Source organism: Bombina bombina, chromosome 2 (assembly GCF_027579735.1).
Source record: "Bombina bombina isolate aBomBom1 chromosome 2, aBomBom1.pri, whole genome shotgun sequence".
NCBI lineage: Eukaryota > Metazoa > Chordata > Amphibia > Anura > Bombinatoridae > Bombina > Bombina bombina.
Window position 1 is genome coordinate 128,028,346 of NC_069500.1, and position 22,365 is coordinate 128,050,710.

Consider the following 22,365-nt stretch of genomic DNA (forward strand, 5'->3'; position numbering starts at 1 on the left):
TGCAGATGACATGATTTTAGCTATTCCCAACCCGACTACCAACCTATCACCCCTGACCTCCATAATTAAAATATTTGGGGAAATTTCAGGGTATCAGATAAATAACAGCAAATCAGAACTTTTGTGGCTGCATCCTGAAGGAGGAGTGAGGCTGCCAGATTTTCAATTTAAGATAGTAAGGAGTAGCTTCAAATATTTAGGAATTCAGCTAAGTGCTAATCCACATAAATGGTATGACCTCAACTACAGACAATTGATAGGATCCATAGTATCTCAACTAAAAGCCTGGGGGGGCCTGTCTTTGTCCCTGTCGGGTAGGATCAGCTTGATAAAGATGTCCATTTTTCCCAGGATATTGTATACAATGCAGATGCTGCCTCTCACACTTAGAAAGTCTGACCTCAATACCCTCAACAAAACGATTCTGGCCTTTGTCTGGAACAACAAAAAACATAGGGTTAGTCTACAAAAACTAACAGCCACAAGAGGAATGGGGGGTTTTGGCCTACCTAATATCAAGCTGTATAATTGGGTCACATCTGGGAAAATAGTGTTGGACTGGCTGACGGGGGAGGGCTGTTTTGCACACTCACAGCTAGAGCAGGCGCTGATTGCCCCCATGTCGTTGGAAATGTTACCACACCTAACTAGAACACAAGCAGAGAAGGCGATGGGTTCACATCTACCCCTTATTGAACCACTGAGAGCATGGCAAAAAGTATGTAAATTGTTGAAAATAGACAATACATATTCTAAACATCTTCCCCTGAGAGGAAATCCTAATTTTATAGCAGGCTACTCTACCAAGCCCTTTTTGATATGGTACGAGAGGGGCCTAAAGACGGTTAGTCAATTGTTTAAAATGGGAACAAGTGAGGTCAAGACTTTTCGGGAGTTGCAGAGAGAGTTTGAAATACCGACTATACATCACTATGCGTATCTGCAAACCAAACATTATGTTAACCAGATAACTAGAAACTCACCGTCCCTGGTGGGACACTCAGGGTTGGAGGCTACTATATCGGTCTTTAAAAATGGCACGCATTCCATCTCATTGTTTTATAGAACACTACTACACGACATTGAGAAGCACACTATAGATAACATAGTTTTGAGGTGGTCTGACGCTCTGGACATTGTGGTGACAAACCAGGTGATCGTTGATAGCATTCAACACATTAGAAAGGCCACTTTGGCCACAGATCTCAGGGAAGCCCATACAAAGATGCTCCATCAGGCCTACATGATCCCTAAAGTCCTTAAGAAATGGAACACAGCAATACCTAATATATGTCCGAAGTGTCAGTTCATAGATCCAAACATACTCCACTTTATACTCAACTGTCCACATATTAGGAAGTACTGGGCTCAGATAGCTTATTGGATTAAGGTTCTCACTTCAATTGACACCCCTCTAAGAGAGGAACAAATCTTGTTCCTGCAACTAGATAATATTCCGATAGCAGCCAGACCTTTTATTATTAATGTGATTATTTTGGCCAAGAAACTTATTCTGAAACATTGGCCCTCTGGCAAAATCCCGAAACTTAATGAGTTGAAAAACCTCATCCTCACACAGCTCACTAAAGAAAAGTGGGACACATTGGGAGACCCAAATAAAAGAACAGCGAAATTTATTGAAAAGTGGGAACCCTTTATACATACACTAGCCAGAGAGACACAGAAACAGATTATCTATCCATTTAGGGACACTATCTACATCTTAGAAAAACAGCTCACAGGACAGTGGACTTTTGACTGACAGTGTTGTGAGGGATGGAACGTATATACTCACGCTATCAAATATGAACTATGTCACAAAACAGGATGTACCAGGTAAAACCAGAATTGTACAGATGAGTGCCGAGATTGAAATGCCAAGCTACAGCATGCTCACTGTTCATTGTTGAATGTTAATTGTTTACTGATCCCCTTGAGAGGTTCCTTTAGGGGTCAGTCTATCTTAGTATAATTTGTTAAGGTTTATTATAAAATGGCTGGAAAGAACGAACTTTATTGAATCACATAATTCCTCTAACATCACTGGCAGGACTGATTGGACTTTGAATCGAATATGGTATCCTCATAATAGTGAACTCTACAACATGTATCTTGGATCAATTGTCATATTTATCAATGTATTGATTTGTTCTGAAAAGCCGAAATAAAAAAAGTTTATAAAAAAAAAAAAATATGTGCATTTCAGCCCTACATTAAAAAGTAAGTTAAAGAGCATCTTCATTACAACCGATGACTTAAAGTCCATCTAAAATATCGTTAACATTCCAGATCTGTTTATACAAAGGGCAAAATTTACTACCACTTTAAGCATTTTATATTACAATCCCACCATGTTTGTCTCTTTTAATAATAAATACCTCTCCCACACATACATAAAGCAAATTATGGAGTTGTTGCTTAGTAAAAGCCTGAGCTCTGCTTGTGAGTTCTGTCAGGGTTTTGCCAACGTTTGGACACATTACACTGAGGCAGAGAATGTGAGCTGAGAGTAGTGAAACCCAATGAACTCTTTTCTAAATGACTAAAATGTACAAATACTCAAACTGTTTATCAAAAGTTATATCTCGGACAGACAGAGAAGTGAATATGGGAAAGTGGATAACATCAGAATTATGGGAACAACCAAAGGATAAATATTATAATTCCCATTTATCTATCTGCTTTTGGCTGACCAGGCAAAGGTAGCACATTTTGTACAATTGCTTGTTATTATCTTGGAGCTAAAGATGAGTGTAAGCCAAGTACAATGATAAATCCTTGTTACAATGGTTAGCTGACAAATGGAGTAGTGGAAGAACCAAGTCAGCACAAGTAATTATGAGGCTCTTTATGGGAAAAAACCTAGTAGTTAAATATGTGATTGGCTGAAACAAACATGAAATACCTGGTAAAATAACACATTTGTTTAGTTTTTTAATAAATGAATATATTTTGTGAATACATTCAACACCTTGTTTGCAGCCATTTCCTTATTTGAAGAAGCCAATATGAACTTTTCTTTCATCTACATAGGTCATGTAGGGTCAGATGTAAATTAGCAAAAGGAATCCCCCTGAATTAAGTAGCAGGGTCAGGTTTGTAAAGTCTGCAGTGTGCACTTCCAATTCTCATAGGGACAAGCCACAATTTTACCTTACAGAAAAAAAATTGTAAATAGATATTAAAAGTTTATTTTAATGTTTTTTTTAGCTATTCTTAATTAAACAAAATATTTAGCAATATTGCAGTCTCAAAGTGTTCCATGTCAATGACTAGATAGTGGTGTCTTCCTTTTTTTTTTACCTTTTTTTTTTAGAGGCAAGTTTCCCAAGTTATGATTTTATCATAGGAATCATTTGAATCACATAAGGACAAGTTCAAAAGATAAGAGAGTAAAACAAAATCACATAAGGACACGGCTGATTTAGTTTATAAATATTTTGATGTTTTTATGTTTGGAGGATTTCTTAAAACTTTTACTTAATCTTGTTTTTTTATATATATATATATATATACAGGTATTTTTCCACAAAGTACTGTAAATTACATTTGCTATTCTATATGGAATAATAACATTGATGAACTTATAGTAAGTAAATCTAGAGTGGGAATACAATTTTCTGCATTAGTCTAGACTAGAATAGTGCTTGCTTAACACATTATCAGTGTAATTAATGTTTTTGTTAGTTTAATAGCCCTACTGGGTGTAATGCAAGTAACTTTCCAGGAAGGATGCTCTTGATGCTTCAAAAGCTAAAGACAGATCTTGTAGATTTTATTGTCTGTCTTGCTGGCTTATGTCTCAACTTGATAAATTGGATTTCTACACTTTACACTTGCCCTGTGCTAAATTCAGAATGAATGGAATCCCACTTTTAAATGACACCCATTAGGACTGTACTTTCTCACCTTTGATCTTCACCTTGGCTATAAAACCTCTTGTAAATAGGATTCCTAACCACCCAGGCATTTTTGGAATTAGGCTAAAAGATAAAGCTAATTATTTAGCATAACCCTGTAACAATGTAGTCATTTTATTGGATATGATTTCATAGATTTTATCTAATTGCAACCATTATTTTATGCTACACTTTACAGAATGTGATTTTTTTTAACTCAATATGAGAAATACTATTTTTGTTTGTGTAATTTCTAAGTAATGAGTTACAAACAGCCCCTATACAATAAGCTAATAAATCTCCATTTATTTGTAAAGTGCTGCCAAAACCTGTAGCGCTATTTATAGAACTGGGATGAATACATAGCAGATTTCTAGACATCAACTTGCTTCTAGAAACCACTCAATTTTAGCAACTTGGTCAACTCCCATCTTTTATATTAAAGGGACACTGAACCCAATTTTTTTATTTCCTAATTCCCATAGAGCATGCAATTTTAAGCAACTTTCTAATTTACTCCTATTATAAAGTTTTCTTCATTTTCTTTCTATCTTTATTTGAAAAAGAAGGCATCTAAGCTAAGGAGCCAGCAATTTTTGGGTTCAGAACCATAGACAGTTCTTGTTTATTGGTGCTGTCCAATCAGCAAGGACAACCCAGGTTGTTCACCAAAAATGGGCCTGCATCTACAACTGACATGCTTGCTTTTCAAATAAACATACCAAGAGAATGAAGAAAAATTTGAAAAATTGAGTAAATTAGAAAGTTGCTTAAAATTGCATGCTCTGTCTGAATCACAAAATAAAAAATTTGGGTTCAGTGTCCCTTTAAGTGATAGTACATTATGGGTTCCATTTATAAAGCAGTGTATGCAGCTTTGGAGTGCCTTAGACAGCTGCTTCCTAGCCTGTACAACAGCTCTTATACAACAGCTCTTAGCTGATGGATTCAAATCACCCCAGACATGTCCGACTGGGGTGATTGACAGCCCCTGCTCGTGTGTGATTGGCCTTGCATGAGCAGGGGGCAGTATTGGGCAATCAGCCTCTTGTGCAATATAAAATACAGGCAGCATACTGTGTACTGTGTTGTCAGCCCAGCCATTGTTAAATAGGGATCTAAATGTGAGTCGTTATGACCTGCTGGCAGAGAGTTTCTGGTACCGATATAGGATTGGCACTAGAGATACAACCCATTAACAATCCTAGTAAACACTATTAGCGACCTTCACCAAGTACAAATAAATATGTTTGATCCGCTACTACAACTATCCTATACATGACCAGGTGTCTTTACAACCTAATCACTGGCCCATCCCCCCAAGATAATCCTCCTACTGCATCAACCCCTCTTTAATCCTAATCACCACAATAGCAATCCCCAATTGACCCCCAATTTCACACCACCACTGGATTTCCCCCATCACAACTCCCCATTGCCACCCTCCCTTATACCAAAATACTCCCGAAACATTACATAATAAAACAACTCTGAAACCACTTAATTAAAGTCCATTTGATGGTCACATGGATTTCAATTAGTTCAAATCATTTGCTATCTTCACTCACAAAATTTGTTTTGCTATAAAGGCTGGCAGTGACTGTAATTCAACGTTTTCATTTTTTTCTGTTAGCTGCAATCAAGCAAACAAACCCAAATTCCTAAGTGAAATTATGTGAGTCTAAATTAGTAAACCTAAATTTATTTTTTAATATTTTTTTAATGTAATGGACATTGTTGCATTGATATAGATTCTGGCTTCCTACAATTGGCCAATTCTAGCAATGTTCTACCATTGTAGTATTTATATGTACTTAAAGTGAATGTAAATTTTGATGCTAAAGTGTCTGTTTTTTAAAAATTCGATTAAAAACAGGGGCACTTTAATTAATAAAAATTTACATTTCACTCGTGCTGTGAAAAAAACTTACCTTTTAATCTTGACAGCAGCTCCAGCTTCCTCCACCCATCGCAAAGCCTCTTCCTGGGTCTAAAATGATGAATCCGGCTTCCTCCAATCACAGCGTTGAATAAGACACTGATTCCCCCGGGGGGAAAGCCGTGATTAGAGGATGACCTATCCATCATTTCTGACATCAAAAATGGCTTGCAACGACCGGAGGAAGCTGGAGCTGTTGTCAAGTTTAAAAGGTAAGTATTTCTTCACAACGAGTGAAATGTAAATTTTATATAATTAAAGTGCCCCTGTTTTTAATCGAATTTTTAAAAACCGGGCACTTTAGCATCAAAATTTACATTCACTTTAAAGGGACACAAAACCAAAAAAAAAAAGAATTATATAATTCAGGGAGAGCATGCAATGTAAAACAACTACAGTTTACTTTTATTATATAATTTGCTTTGTTTTCTTGGTGTCCTTTGTTAAAAAACAGACCTAGATTACATGTGTTGCGGTACGACTATACCGCTGACAAATTTGCCTTTGCTAGCGTAATAGTCAGCTCACCCGTATTACACAAGTCGCGGCGGTACGGCTATACCGCTAGCTTTTTAATCTATACTGCAACTCACCATTCCGCACTCAAAAAATGGCTTTTGAGTGTAGAATTTTCATCTCACCTATATTACAGGTTGTGCAGTCTGGCTATTCCGCTTGCTTTATAGCTTATACCGCCATGATCTATTCCGCTATCAAAGTAGTTATGGATTTTGAGAAACAAAAATGTTTCATAAAACTCATAACAAAAATGTTACAAAGTACCCATAAACTACCTATTAACCCCTAAACAGCAACTCCCACATCGCAAATACTAAAATAAACCTATTAAACCCTAATCCACCGCCCACCCACATCGCCGACACTAAATGAAAGTATTAACCCCTAATCTTCCACACCCCCAGAGCCAATACTAAATAAACCTAACTCCTAAACCACCGACCCCCCCACATTGCTAACACCTAAATAAAACTATTAATGCCTAATCTGCCACCTGCCCGCATAGCAAATACTAACCTAAACCTATTAACCCCCTAAACCGCCAAACAACCACATTGCAAATACTCAACTAAACCTATTAACCCCTAAACACCCACATCGCCACTACTTAAATTAAACTATTAACCAATAAACTTAACACCCCCTAACTTTAAATTAAAAGTTACAATATAACTACCTTCAAATAAATAAAAACTTACCCGTGAAATAAAATAAAAAAATAAGCTTAAACTATAAATAAACCTAACATTAGTATTTTAACAAAATAAAATATACCAAAAATAAAAAACCTAAATTACAAAATTAAAAAAGTCTAAAATTATGAAAAATAAAAAAATTCTAGGATTCCAAAAAATAATAAATTGAAATTATCCAAAATAAAAAAAATTAAACCTAATCTAATACCCCTATAAAAACAGAAAAGCCACCCCAAAATAAAAACATCCCTTAATTTAACCCTAAAGAAATCAGCTGCATTTTTTGAAAGAATACAACCCCCCATTCACCCAAACTACCAAAATTAAAAAGACCTAACTAAAATAAACCTAAGCTACCCATAAATATAATTTTTTTATTTTGGATAATTTATTTTATTATTTTTGTAATCTTAGATTTTTTTTAATTTTTGTAATTTTAGACTTTGTTGTTTGTTTTTCCCGTAGTGTTAGGATTTTTTAATTTTGTAATTTAGGCTCTTTATTTTTGGTATATATATTTTTTATTTATTTGAAGGTAGTTATATTGTAAGCTTAATTTAAAGTTAGGGGGTGTTAGGCTTAGGGGTTATTAGTTTAATTTAGTTTGTTGCGATGTGGGTGTTATGCGGTTTAGGGGTTAATAGGTTTAGTTTAGTATTTGTGATGTGGCTGTTTGGCAGTTTAGGGGTTAATAGATTTAGTTTAGTATTTGCAATGTTGGTGTTTGGCGGATAGGGTTAATAGGTTTAGTTTAGTTTTTGCAATGCGGGGGCGGCAGATTAGGGTTTAATAACTTTATTTAGTGTCGGTGATGTCAGGGTCGTGGTTTAAGGGTTAATAACTTTATTTAGTGTCGGTGATGTCAGGGGGTGGCAGATTAGGGGTATTTAGACTAGGGGTTTATGTTAGGGTGTTAGATTTTTTTACATAACCTTTTTGTCTCCATAGACAGCAATGAGGATTGCGTTAAAGTCATCGCCATTCCACAATCGCAGGTGTTAGTTCTTTTTTAACACTTTTTTTCCATTGATGTCTATAAGGGAAAACGTGCACAAGCACGTCAAGTCAGGACTTGGCTTTTGTGCGGTATGGAGATTAACGCACCATATCGCACAACACAAGAAGATTTTTTTGTAACTTGTAATGGCAGCGCTATGGAAAGTGTGGTACCGCAAATTTTGTAGCGTTATTTACGCACCGGGTTTAGAGCACAGCGTAATCTGGGTGATAACTAGCTAGGCTCAGGAACATCAATGCACTACTGGGAGCTAGCTGTTGATTGGTGGCTGCATGTATATGTCTTTTTGTCATTGGCTTATCTAATGTGATCAGCTTGCTCACGATAGTGCATTCTTACTCATTAAACAAAGGATGCCAAGAGAATGAAGCAAATTTGAAAATAGAAGCAAATTTTTTACAAATTATTCACACTAAAATTTGTTCAACTTACCAAGAATAAATGCACACACACACACACACATATATTAGCCATTCATACATTTTAGGAGAGGCTATCTTTATTTTTCTCTAAATTATTAAAAAAAATGTTGCTTGTTTTTTCTTACAAGGGGTTGTTAGCCAAAAAATAAACTGCAGTTTAAAAGCCATTTGGTTTTGGCTGTTACGTCCCTTTAAGTGCCATATTAGCAGTTGATCCGCATTATTTTGGTTAATTAAGCATGAAAGTTGCATTTTCTAAAAACAATAATGGTGACTCAGAGTTTTCCAGCAATTTATAAAGCCCTTAATGAAGCCTTATGAGAGAAATAGCAGGTAGGAAGAGGATGACACATGCTGATGCTTAATTCACAAGAAAGTGCTATGCTCATTAGTCTTCACATGTGCAATATCTTGTCACTATTGATAAGGACAAAGTGAGCCTCACTTCTTTTAACCTCTGCCCGTTGCTTTCGGTATGGTTAGAACACTATAGACCAGTGTTTTTCAACTAGTGTGCCATGAGAGATCCTCAGGTGTGCCGTGGCAGTCTGACAACAGTGTGACATTTTTAAAATTTTGCTTGTTTTTTATTCTGGGCCGTTTTTTTATGTTGAGTGAGATGATGACTGAGGGTAACAGCGCAGCGGCAGCTCGCTTCCCCCAAGCCGTGTTCACACTTGGAAGGAACCCCCACCCACCACAACACGTGTCTAGTGCCGGCTCTACACGCCGCAACAATATATATATATATATATATATATATATATATGCTGTATTAGACTACAATGTGTGATTTTGTAAAATTTTGGGATGGTGGTGTGCCGCAGGATTTTTTAATGTAAAAAAGTGTGCCACAGCAAAAAATAGGTTGAAAATCACTGCTATAGACTATGGATATTGATGGATAGGTACAAATACCGTTTTCTTTATATTTTTGTTTACAATACTATTTTTTCTCATTTTAAAATAGCTAAATTATTATTTTCTGTTGTCACATTTAAACATATATTATTTTTTGTAATAAAATGGATGTTCCTATAATGATAAAGTAGACATTTGTTGTTTTTAAATTTGTGGTATGTGGGAGTTTTGCTTATCAGCCTGTAAGGTTCTATTTCATGTTTAAATACATCTCTTTCATATGCATTATACAATTTTTTTAGTTTACTTTTAATTTTTTTACTGAAGGAAAAAGACAAGTGAATAAAAACATATTAATATATAAATATTCAACATTCCTTATTAATCATTTAAATACAGAGCAGCATAAAATCTCATAGTAATTAGGTTATTAAATTAAATAAATTTGTTGTATTTATATAAAGAGTATTTTATATATATATATATATATATATATATGAAGCATAGTGTGCAAAAAGAGACCGCACGCTGAGTGGCACTGGCCTTGTGGACAAGCATGGAAGTTTTTTTAGCTTTTGTTCTTCCTCAGTGGTTCGTCTCTCAATTTCTTGTTTTTATGCAAATTGTTCTTAGGTCTCCCTAAGAGTAAAAAGGGGATACCTGATATGGACTCCTTGCACACATGCCCTAGAGATATGCAACTGCACCTCACTGACAAGGCCCAAGGGAGGCTGAAATGTACGTCTGGGGTTTGTTGTTTTATCTTGTTCAGAGAAGAATTGCCTGGTATTTTGGTGCTGGACTGTCATTGGGCAGGATCAGACTGATATGCTACAGGATATTTTTTCTCTGTGAAAAGGCATAGTGTGCAAAAAGAGACAGCACACCGAGTGGCACTGGCCTTGTGGACAAGCATGAAAGTTTTTTTAGCTTTTGTTCTGCCTCAGTGGTGTGTCTCTCAATTTTCTTGTTTTTACACATAATTTTGTTGCAAGAAACACACTTCCCTACTACACAAAACCTGAAATATTAGGACTCAGCTTTTCCAATTCAATACCATGCATTTGGCCAAAAGAAAAAAAGAGGGGCCTCTATTATACTACATTCTTCCCTTAACTTCCAGAGGAGGAGGTTATTAGAGAGGGAAATTAAAAAATTATACATACTACTCAGCAGCTCATAATTCCTACTCCAGGATAGATTATATATTTGTTAGCCTAATTATCACACACTGATATAACCCAAAACACATGGTCAGACCATGCTATAGTTGAGATCTCAATATGTGGCTTTTTTGATCCATCCAGAGAAAGATCTTGGACCTTAGACCCTTCCCTGTTAAGGAATGAAATAATATGTCTGAAATTCAAACTACAGATCAGATTTCTGGTCTGACAATAAAGATTCAACAAGCAATCCCCTATTCATATGGGGAGCATTTAAAGCATTACTTAGAGAAGTATTGATCCAAGAAAAGGCGTCCATTACTAAAATAAAAACATAACCTAATTAAGCAAAAAAAATTAGAATATGAAGAACTCCATAAATTACATATCAAGAATAGATGCACTAATATAACCAACAAAATAAAAATAAAGAAGGGAGTATTAGATAAATTACTTGATGAGGAAGCTGTAGCATCTTTAAGGATTGCAGTTGTGCAATACTTTATTTATGCCAAAAAACCTGACTGTATGTTAGCTAGGAAAATTAGAATCATTACTAGGTCCACCTCTATCCCTCAAATTCAATCATCAACAGGCAGGGTTATCAACAATCCCTAACATATAGCAAATAATTTTGCTGAGTTTTACCAAACTCTTTATTATTTAAAACAAAATCAGAAAGAGAACAGAGAAAGCAAGATTAAAACTTTCCTAAACAAATGTAATCTGCCTAAGATAGATAGAGAAGCAGTAGACTGCTTAAATGCCCCAATAACACCACAAGCCATAGCCATAGCAATAAAGCAGCTGAAAAGTAACAAAGCACCTGGCTCTGATGGATTCTCGGGTGGATTTTATAAGAAGTTTTCACTTGAACTAATCCCACAGCTGGTAATTTATTTAAATCATATAATGTAAGGGGGAGACATGCCATGAAATTTACTAGCAGCCAGAATATGCGTAGTCCATAAGACAGACAAATTTAATTGTAAAACTATAAGCCTATTTCACTTATAAATCAGGACCTTAAACTCCTCACAAAAATTTTAGCAACTAGATTAAATCCCCATATATCAAAACTAATATCAAACGACCAAGTTGGATTTATCAAAGGACGAGAAGCTCCATATAATATTCATAAGGTCATTGACCGACTGGATTATGTAACAAAAGAAAATATGCCTTCTCTGTTTCTATCTCTAGATGCAGAAAAGGCATTTGATAGAGTTTTCTATGACTATATGTTTGAGACCCTTACTCATTTCAGAATAACACGTGCATATACAAAAGCAATACAATCCATATATACAAACCGTTCAGCCTACCTCAAAATAGCAGGCTACCAATCAAAAAGAATACACATACATAATGAAACTAGACAAGGGTGTCCGCTTTCACCTCTGTTGTTTGCATTAAGCATTGAGCCCCTGGCCGCATTAGGAATCATAAAGATATACCCGGTATCCAAATTGTCAACAAAGAACACAAGCTCTCCTTATTTGCAGCCAATATCATCTTGAAAGTTAGCAAACCAACACTATCCCTAGCTTCACTCTATGAATTACTTTTAAATATCGGAACATTATTTTGGTATAAGATAAATAATGATAAATGCGAATCAATTGAGGTTTATTTACCCATCCATACAAAAAAATTATTTGAGATCAATTTGAATTTTAAATGGGCGGCTCAAGCAATTAAATATTTAGGTGTATGAATACCATACAAATTAAAGGACCTATATAAACTCAACTATCCCCCTTTATATAAATATCTTTAAAAAGAAATTAAAATATGGGCCAAGATTTCATTCTATGGAAAGATGGTTCTTAGTAAAATGGTAATACTACTGAAACTACTTTATCTCTTTAGATCACTCCCTATCACAATACCAACAATGGATATTAAAGATTTACAGAAAAACATGCTATAATTTATATGGTCCTATAAAAAGGCAAGAATTAATAGAAAAACCTTATTAAGAAGCAGAGAATCTGGGGGACTGGGAGTTCCTGACCTTCAAGCTTACTTTAATGCAATTAGATTAGCACAAACAGCTTAAGTACACCATAATAATAACGACCTTGCTTGGGTACAATTAGAAAGCGCAATGATAGACCTTAACCTAAGGAAGGATAGACTAGAAAAATGGTTGACATATTTAACAATTTAGCATTCTTTGAAAAACTATGCATCTCCTTCCAAAGAGTCAAAGGAGCAATCACAGGTCTATACAATTTATCCAGAAATAGGAACAAGAAGGTAATTTCTCCAAAGATAATAAAGAATTGCCAGATATACCCAGAAAAGGATTATTCTGCACCATTAGTGCAAACCAAAAAGAAAACTACATAAAGGTGGTATATAGGTGGTATATTCATCCGAGTAGATTTAAACATTATCATACAGATTCCGATAATACACCACTGCTATCGAGGATGCCCAGAAGAAGGAACATATCTTCATATAATGGTGGAAGTGTCCGAAAGTTGCAAACATCTGGATAACCACTTCTGAACTACTTAGTGAAATATTCAACAAACAAATATCACTTAATTTAGAACAAGCTCTATTACACTTCCCTATTCATGGTCTCCCTAATAAATCGATAAGGCTAGTAGGTATAATCTGTACAACTGTGAGAACAGTTATTGCCAAATACTGGAAAACATCTGTACCCCATTATGATATTATATTAAATAGCATAAATACTATCATCAAATGGCCAATATTTCCTCTACTCTATTAGACAATAGAGCTGAATATTTGAGCACCTGGGAGGAGTGGATAATATGGGAAGATATGAAAAGAATGATAAACAGGAACAGTGTAAGAAACCAGGTCTAACACTGGACACAAACAAATATGATCTACTTTTCTCTGTATACTATGTTTCTTTTTTTCTTCCTTTCTTCTTTTCTCACATTTCTATTTTTATCTTTCTTTTCTTCTCTCTTTCTCATAATTAAAAATGAAAAAATGCAAAGAGTTTTCTATTGTAGCAGAGACACATGTAAAATGTATGATTTAGCTTGCACAATATGCTGTACTGTATTGTATTATGTTCTTCTATTATTTTTAAAATATTTGTTTAAGTGGATAACTCTAATAAAAATATTTCCCCATAAACAAAACCAAATCCTAAAAAAATAAAAGCTCCCTAAAAAATAACAAAAAAATCTTTAAACAACATTTCCTAAAAGACAGGTATTTCTAAAAAACAAAAAGCCTGATGTAGGCTTGCTCATCTATGCTTGCTTATTGTTTAAAAAGATAGATAATCCCTTTATTACCCATTCCCCAGTTTTGCATTATCAATACTGTTATATTAATATAATTTTACCTCTGTGATTACCTCGTATCTAAGCCTCTGCAGACTGCCCCCTTATCTCAGTTCTTTCGACAGACTTGCATTTTAGTCAATCAGCACTGACTCATAAATAACTCCATGGAAGTGAGCACAATGTTATCTATATGTCATACATGAACTAGCGCGGTCTAGATGTGATAAACTGTCAAAATGCACTTCGATAAAAAGCGTCCTAACATATGAGCCTACCTAGGTTTAGCTTTCAAAAAAGAATACAGAGATAACAAAGCAAATTTAATGATAACAATAAATTGGAAAGTTGTCTAAATTTGCATGCCTTATCTGAATAATAAAAGTTTTATTTTGACTAGACTCTTAAGAATCAGCGGTTGCATTCATTTTTTTGTGGTGACTGACAGGTCGTGGAAGAGCAGGGACAGTGCTGCAAATTAATTTATTTGAGCAGTGAGAATAACAATGATATGAGGATTTCCGGTAGGAGGAGTTGTGCTGAGCAGCACACACGCTGGTGTTGGCGTGTGCACGAAGCACAAGCTATTCCAATTCTCTCCCCTTGCTGTCTCTCCCGTTGCCGGTGCAGCTTGCATCCTAGGGAGTGGGCGAATACTTCCAAGCCCAAGCAGGAAAACCTCTAGAGTCATTTTCGGCTCCTGGACAGAGTCGCAACCTTGCTACCATCTCTAGGATAGCAACTATCTGCTGTTGAGATTTATTTAAAAACCACGGACCACGGAATCTACTGCTGTCATCGGTTTACCACTGCTAGCACAGGCTGCTCCAAAGTGCACCGTGAAGGCTGAATATGGGGCTTTATCTTACAGCCGGTGCCTGAAGGAGGGTAATAAGTGCTCGTTGTGGGGTTCCTAGACCTCCTAGAGCACTGTGTACTTTTGCGGCTATATCTAATTGCTGTGCCGTAGACCCCCGTAGACGGCGTATGTGTTAAAACCAGATGAATTAAAGTGCCCAATCGCGGTGTGTGGATAAGGCGAGCCCGGCTTCTCGCCCAATTAGAATCAGAGGTGTGCCAAGGAGCTGTCGTCACAGCTGCCGTCACAGCAGAATCAGCTCACGGAAGGACTACAGTCTATCAGTTGCGAAACTCGAGGAGGGGAGTAGATGTTCGTTGCAAAACTCGGAGGTTCTCAGTTGCTCTTTGCTCCCCCAGGACCGAGGCGCATTGGACACTGAAGCACAATGACTGTGAGTGTTTTCTGCTATTTCTGCCTATGTTTGACTATTTCTGACGGGCTCTAAATTCATTGCGGTGGGCTGGAGAAGGAGGTGTGTTACCGCAGCTACTATACAGGAAAGAGGAAGACAAAAAGGGGATCTGTTTCTCAATATCTTCGCAAGGAGAGACTGTTGCTATACCTGGTTATAGTATCTGGTGTGTCCCTTGCTTTACTACATTGTATCCTGAGGGCTATAGTACAATTTTTTTTCATACTACAGAAAGGGGCAAACAGAATCCCTCTAGCCCTATTAAAGAGGTTTAAAATTGGACTCTCTCCAGATCTATGTGTCTATCACTATGTCCTTGTTTACATAGATGAATTTTGTGTTACTGCTTGCCGAATACTACAACTAATTGGTGTGATATCAGAGCATTTTCTAGAGAATTTCTAAATGGTTTAAAATCTATTTAATGCTGCTTAATTAAGTACATTTTAAGTAACCTGTTAAGTTTGTACTGATTACTACAAGGGAGGGGAAAAGTTCTTTCTATCTTGCTTTATGGTCAATATTTTTTCAACAAGAGTAAGACTCATAGGAGTTTAGAATTTATGCTGATTTGGTGAAGTCACAATAATATGTGTAATGCTGTTCAATTCTATAACTTCAAATTTCTTTGCAAGTTTTGTATAAACTTTTATTAGGGTGGGTGGGGCTTTCCCCCTATATTATCCTCTCTCCCCTATAAAGAAAATAAGTCTTGTAGGAGTCTAGACTATCTAACTGGTTTAAAGAGAAAGAAAAAGCTTTATTTGCTCATGAGACTGCAGGCTTCACTCTATCACTAAACAAAATATATATTCACTTTTTTTTTTTTTTTTTTTTTTTTTTTCATGGATATTAATAACAGACAAGGGGATAAGGGTAGCCAGAGAAGTTTTTTACACGCTTGTTTAAGATATACACCTTGCATTTTTGTCTTGCCTGGCTCTGCCCGGCAGTGGTCACGGGGGGTGTTCCCCCCCCCCTTTTTTTTTTTTTTCTCTTCTCACATTTAAATGGAAAAATTTATCACTCAGGGGAAATCTAACTCACCTAAAATGCCTGCGAAATCAAAAGACAAGAAAAATAAAACAATTGATACCAGTATAGATAGCACTATGGAAGCCAGCAGATCCCCTTTTGAATCTCAAGCCCTTATTGCTAAAATGTCTGAACTATTTTCACCGCAATTTGAGGCGATTAAAAAGGAGCTAGGCTCAATTTCTACTGAAATAGGTTCACTTTCTGCCGAAGTTAGACAGTTTTCTACAAGGTTAACAGAAGCAGAGTCCAGGATTTCTGATATAGAAGATCAGACTCATAAGCAGGCCGACACTTTACAAAAACAAGAATCTAAAATTAAAATATGCAGTTACGCCTGGAGGATCTTGAGGATCGCTCCAGGCGTAATAATATTAGACTAGTGGGGCTCCCCGAACTGGTAGAATATGAGGACCTAATAAAATTTACGTCCACTACTTTACCTCTTGCACTTGGTATGTCCCCCCATTTGTTACCACTTTCGATTGAGCGTGCCCATAGATTAGGCCCCAAGAAGCCTACTTCCGACGGAGCTACAAAAAGTAGAGTCTGTATATTCAAACTCTTAAGATTCCAAGACAAAGTTGATTTACTGAAACTTTTTAAAAAATCTGAGCCTCAAGTATTTGGAAATAGCAGGGTACTATTGTTTCAGGACTTCTCTATTGAGACCTCCTCGAAAAGAAGACTAATGGCCCCCCTTTGCATGCAATTAATTAATAAAGGGTTAAAGGCTTGCAGAAGTTAAAAAATACATTGAAAGCAGTTAATCCTAGAAAGCTTAGTTAGGAAAACTGCCAGATGTCTTGACGTTACTCTGTAATGGTTAATAGCAGTCTTTCCATATTAGAGTTGGTTAGCAGGTTGTTATTTTTTGCTGTAAATATTGTTGTTTTTTTATTTTGTGTTTTTTTTTTTTTTTTCTCTTCTTCCTCTTCTTCTCTCTCCCCCCGCCGCTCCCGGCTCCCCGTCACGCCCTCGATGCACCCCGTCTGGGTTGTCCCTTATAAACTGGCTATTTAGCCTGATTTTAGATGGTGGAAGGACTTAAGATTTTATCTTGGAATATAGCTGGGATAACTTCCCCCATTAAACGCAAATTAATTATTAAAACCTTAGCTAAGTATAAACCAGATGTTGTCCTCCTTCAGGAGACTCATCTTAATGAGCAAGAAGCTTTTAAATTGAAGACAAAATGGGTAGGGGAAGTAGTCTCTACTTCTGGCGTGTCTAGAAAGTGTGGGGTTGCCATTCTTTTTCATAAAGAATTGGAGTATAGGATAGACAAGGTAGAAGTAGACCCTGCGGCTAGATATATTCTCATCCAAGTGTTTATAAAGAACACAAAATTTGTACTGTGTAACGTCTATGCCCCAAATAAATTCTCTAGAGAATTTTGGGAAATTATAAAAATTAAATTATTTCCTTTTATCACTGAAAATTTAATATTAGGGGGTGACTTTAGTGCTACTCTATGTCCTGCTTTAGACAGACTCTCTAACAAAAACAGATCAGTCTATGAGAAACAGGCAAAATACCTATCACAATTCTGTACGAAGCTGAGATTAGTAGATGCATGGCGTTTAAAAAATCCGGATAAACAGTCGTTTTCTTGTGAGTCTAAAGTACATGGTACTTTCTCCAGAATAGATTTTCTTCTAATCTCAGAGAGACTTTCTATTCAGAATCTAGAGACAGGAATTGGAGATATTATCATATCAGATCATGCGATTATCTTTGTGTCATTTCCCACCTGTCTTAAAAACAGGACTCAAACGTCGAGTTTTTATTTCCCCCGATACTTATATACTAATCCCAAATTTGTTAACTTTTTAAGATCTTTGTGGCAGCGATACTATTCTGACAATGTAAGTTACTTTAACAAACCGGAAATTTTTTGGGAAGCTTTTAAAGCTGTTATGCGGGGGGAAATACAGACATATGTTGGCATAGCTAAGAAAAAGAGCAGAGTTTGTGAAACACAAATTGTGAATAAAGTCAGGATTTCTTATAGAAAATACTGTTTACATCGTACCTCGGTAAACTGGAAAAGGTATCAAGATAATAGGAAGGAAAGAGATGTGTTCTTAAAACAAAAACTGCTAGAGAATGAAGCAAAAATAAATCTTCACTTTAAAGGAGTTCACGGCTCCTCTGCAAAATATCTGGCTTGACTCACCAAAGCTAGAAAAAAGAAAAACTTTATTTCCGTGATTCAAACCAACAAGGGAAGATATTCGGAGACTAATGAGATTAGTGAGGCTTTCTTTGCTTACTATCAACAACTATATTCTAGAGTTGAAATAAATAAGGAGAATCAAGACATTTTTTTGTCTATGATAAAGACCCCCCAATTAAGTAGCGAGGATCTAGTGTTGATTAATGCCCCAATCTCATTGGATGAAATTAGAAGAGCCATAGATCACTTGAAATTGAATAAGGCACCCGGACCAGATGGGTTTCCAGCGGAGCTATATAAATGTCTTGGTGAGGTCTTACTTCCAACATTAGAAAAACTTTTTAATTTCTACTATAGTTCAAATAACACTATCTCTAACTATTTCTCAGCGGCCAACATCTCCCTTATTTTAAAGAAAGGTAAAAATCCAGAGGATTTGGCTTCGTATAGGCCGATCTCGGTACTAAATATTGACTATAAGATTTTAATGGCAATTATTGCATCAAGATTATCCACTTGCTTACATAAAATTATTCACCATGACCAAACAGGTTTTATGGTAGCGAGAAATCCAATAAAAAATATTCGTAAACTGATTAACTTTTTGGATTATGCCTGGAATAGGGATAAGGCTAGGAAGGAGCCACTATGGCAAGACGTTGCTTTTCTTTCGTTGGATGCGGTCAAAGCTTTTGACTCGATTGTGTGGGAGTATTTATTTAGGGCAATGGAGAAATTTGGTTTTAAAGGGGAATTTCTACAATTCATTTTTCGTCTATATTATAATCCAATTTCCTGTTTACTTATCAATGGATCTCTATCACCTAAAATAACATTGCAGAGAGGCACCAGGCAAGGCTGCCCTCTGTCTCCTCTACTCTTTAATATTGCGCTGGAACCTCTCGCGATAAGATTCAGAGATGTTCTGATAGGAGTTCCATTTGGGTTACAGCGTCTCAAAACACTGCTATATGCAGATGATGTGCTGGTATTTGTAGCCAACATTCAGCAGTCTATTCCTATGATCCTTGTTGTGTTGGAAGCTTTTAGCTCCTTTTCAGGGTATAAGATAAACATAGACAAGAGTGAATTAATGTGTATAAATAATTCCCAGTTAGTAGGACTTAATATCCCTTTCAAACAGGTTGAGGTCATTAAATATCTAGGTTTAGTTTTACACAAAAACCCTAAACTCTGAAATAAAGCTAACTTTGAGCCCCTATTTCAAAAAATAGGAATGGATCTGCATCTTTGGGCTGCTTTTCCGTTGTCTATCACCGCCAGGGTTAACCTAATAAAATCAATAATTTTTCCACGTTTGCTATATCCTCTTCAGAATCTTCCTTTATTTTTATTGAATAAAGATCTAAAGCTTTTTCATGCTCAAATCTCTAAATTCATTTGGAATAATAAAAGGCCTCGAATTGCACTCGCAAGACTAATGCAAAATCGTGGATCAGCGGGATTGGCTTTGCCTAATCTTAAATTGTATAACTTGGCAGCGATGGTTAAAACAGCAATAGATTGGCTTGCCGGCACTAATTTGGTTTCATCAGAAGAGATTGAAAATTATTTGATTGCCCCATTCGGGTTAAAAGCTATATTACATTCGCCAGTTCAGAAGCTCCCTCAGAATGTTAGCTGCCTTATCACCGTTAGAAATATTGTTTTAGCCTGGCAAAAGTTTTGTGCAATTCTTGATATAGATTTCTCATTCTCTGAATGGCTTCCAATTGCAAATAATCCTAATTTTCTGCCAGGTATATACCAAAAAGTGTTTAAAGACTGGGCTGATAAAGGACTACATTATGTAAAACAGTTATTTGATGAAAATGATCAATTACTAGCGGCGGATGTTATTTTTAACAAATTTGATTTACCTAGATTGAATTTATTTGCGTATTTTCAAATCCGCCACTTTATTTCCTCACAAAGTCTGTCTTTCTCGGCCTTTTCCGCCTGGTCGGATATTAAGCTCGCTGTACAAAAATTCGTTGCAGGAAACTCCTCGATGTATGATATTATGCTGTCTAAGCAGAGCCTACTTTTTAAAGATAACATTTGTAAGTCCTGGCTACCTCTTATTCCCTCGGTAAACCATGATAAAATTACTCAGAGCTTTGACTCTCTACTTAAGTGTAAAGTCCCGGTATCGTGGAATGAATCCCAGATGAAATTGATCAATAAGTTTTATCTTTCTCCGTGGAAAGTTTCTAGATATTATCCGTCCTCGGGTAGTTTATGTCCGCGATGTTCACATGGTAGGGCAGATTTGTTGCATATGTTTTGGACTTGTCCTATGGTAAGACAACTGTGGTTAAAGATTATTTTCTGGTTTAATACTCTTTATAAAACAACAATTGGATTATCTGTGGAAGATGTCTTCTTCCTACTCCCTCCACAAGAGATGGTTAATGATATCACTATTAATAGTTTAAATACTATTATTCTAACTGTTAGATACTGTTTACTTAAAAATTGGAAAGCTAGGTCTGTTCCGGGACTAGCTATGATCTTCAGAACATTACAAGATCAAATTGTTTTTGAATCATATCATCTGTATGAGGCCTCGGAGAAACGAATCAAGAAGTTCCTCTGGAAATGGACGCCGGTTATTCTATCTTATTCATTACCTCTGCAAAAGCGGATCCTTTCCTCTTTCCTCTCTTCAGTGAGCTTTGCTGAATTAACTTTACTTAACGTTTTTCCACACACATGGATTGCTACACGCTAGGGGGGGCGTCGGGGGTGGGGAGTGAGTGAGAAATATTTCTTTCTTTTTCTTTTTTTTTTTTGTATTTTTAAGGGAAAGGATATGGAAAACAACGCAGGGAAAATGTATATAAGAAAGTTGATAGCTGTCTATTTTTTAGCTATCCAAGATAGAAGTATTAATCACATTACTTTCAGTCAGGATGCTGACTAGAATTGGTTAGTTTGTTGAAGTTTGGAATATGTATCTGTTAACACCCTGCATGTTAATGTATTATATGTTTAGATGCTTATAGTTTTTCTGATTTATAGTTAAGTGGAGCTGTGTCTCCAGACAAGATATACGAAATGTTTTTTTCTTCTTTTATTTTTGTGTGATTTATTTTTCCCATCGAATATTCAATAAAAATGATTTAAAAAACAAAACAAAAAAAACAATGATATATGCTTGCTGCCCACTCACCTTAAATGTTGTTGGACAGGTTCTCTAGCTGGGAACCTTGTATGTTCGTCTAATGATAAATATGGGATATTGTCGGAAAAGCATATTTAAAAATCATATCTTGGCCACACAAGCCTGAAGCTAATCATGCTACAAAAGTTCTTCATCTGCTTGTTGGAGAACTCCATTAGAAAAGAAGAAGCAAACAGAACAAAACAGCATTGAAAAAACTGTTTTATCAGAACACCCTAAAATAATTACATATAATTGCAACTTTAAAAAGGTATTCAAATATTTTATTTTTATCCACTGTGACTTAAGGGCTGCACAAAAGAAAATTATGAAACAGTAAAAGAGAAATAAAAGTAAAAATAAGAAGACTTTGTAAGCTTTGAAAAATTGAGACATGACTGTGAGATGACGTACTATACAGGGGCAATAGAACTCATATGAATTCCACATGCTTTAAAGAGGTTTATGTGAAAAACCCATGATCATGCCTCTAGAACATTCCGAAATGCCCAATGTCAGCTACATCTTCTCACCTGCAAGGTGTCTGAGACTCTTGTTCTATTCAGCTAGAACACTTTACCCAAATAAAACAAATATTTAGCGGCCCTTCTGTATTGTACTGTACTGTATTGGGGCACTTAACACAACTATAGATGTTAATGGAAGAAACGCCAGTTAATGAAACGCTGAAAAATAGGTGAAGCGAGTCTCAAGGAATTTCAAACATCATCTTGGCAGTGTTTTTTAATCTAGCCCTATGAATTGTTACAGAAGTGAACGCTTAAGACAACACAGATAATATTCAATATTCTGGGCCAGATTACAAGTAGCGTACTATTTAGCGCTTTTCCTCGTGTGTAAACACCGCTTGAACTAAACTTTTAACACAGGCGGGTTAGAGAGCGTATTAC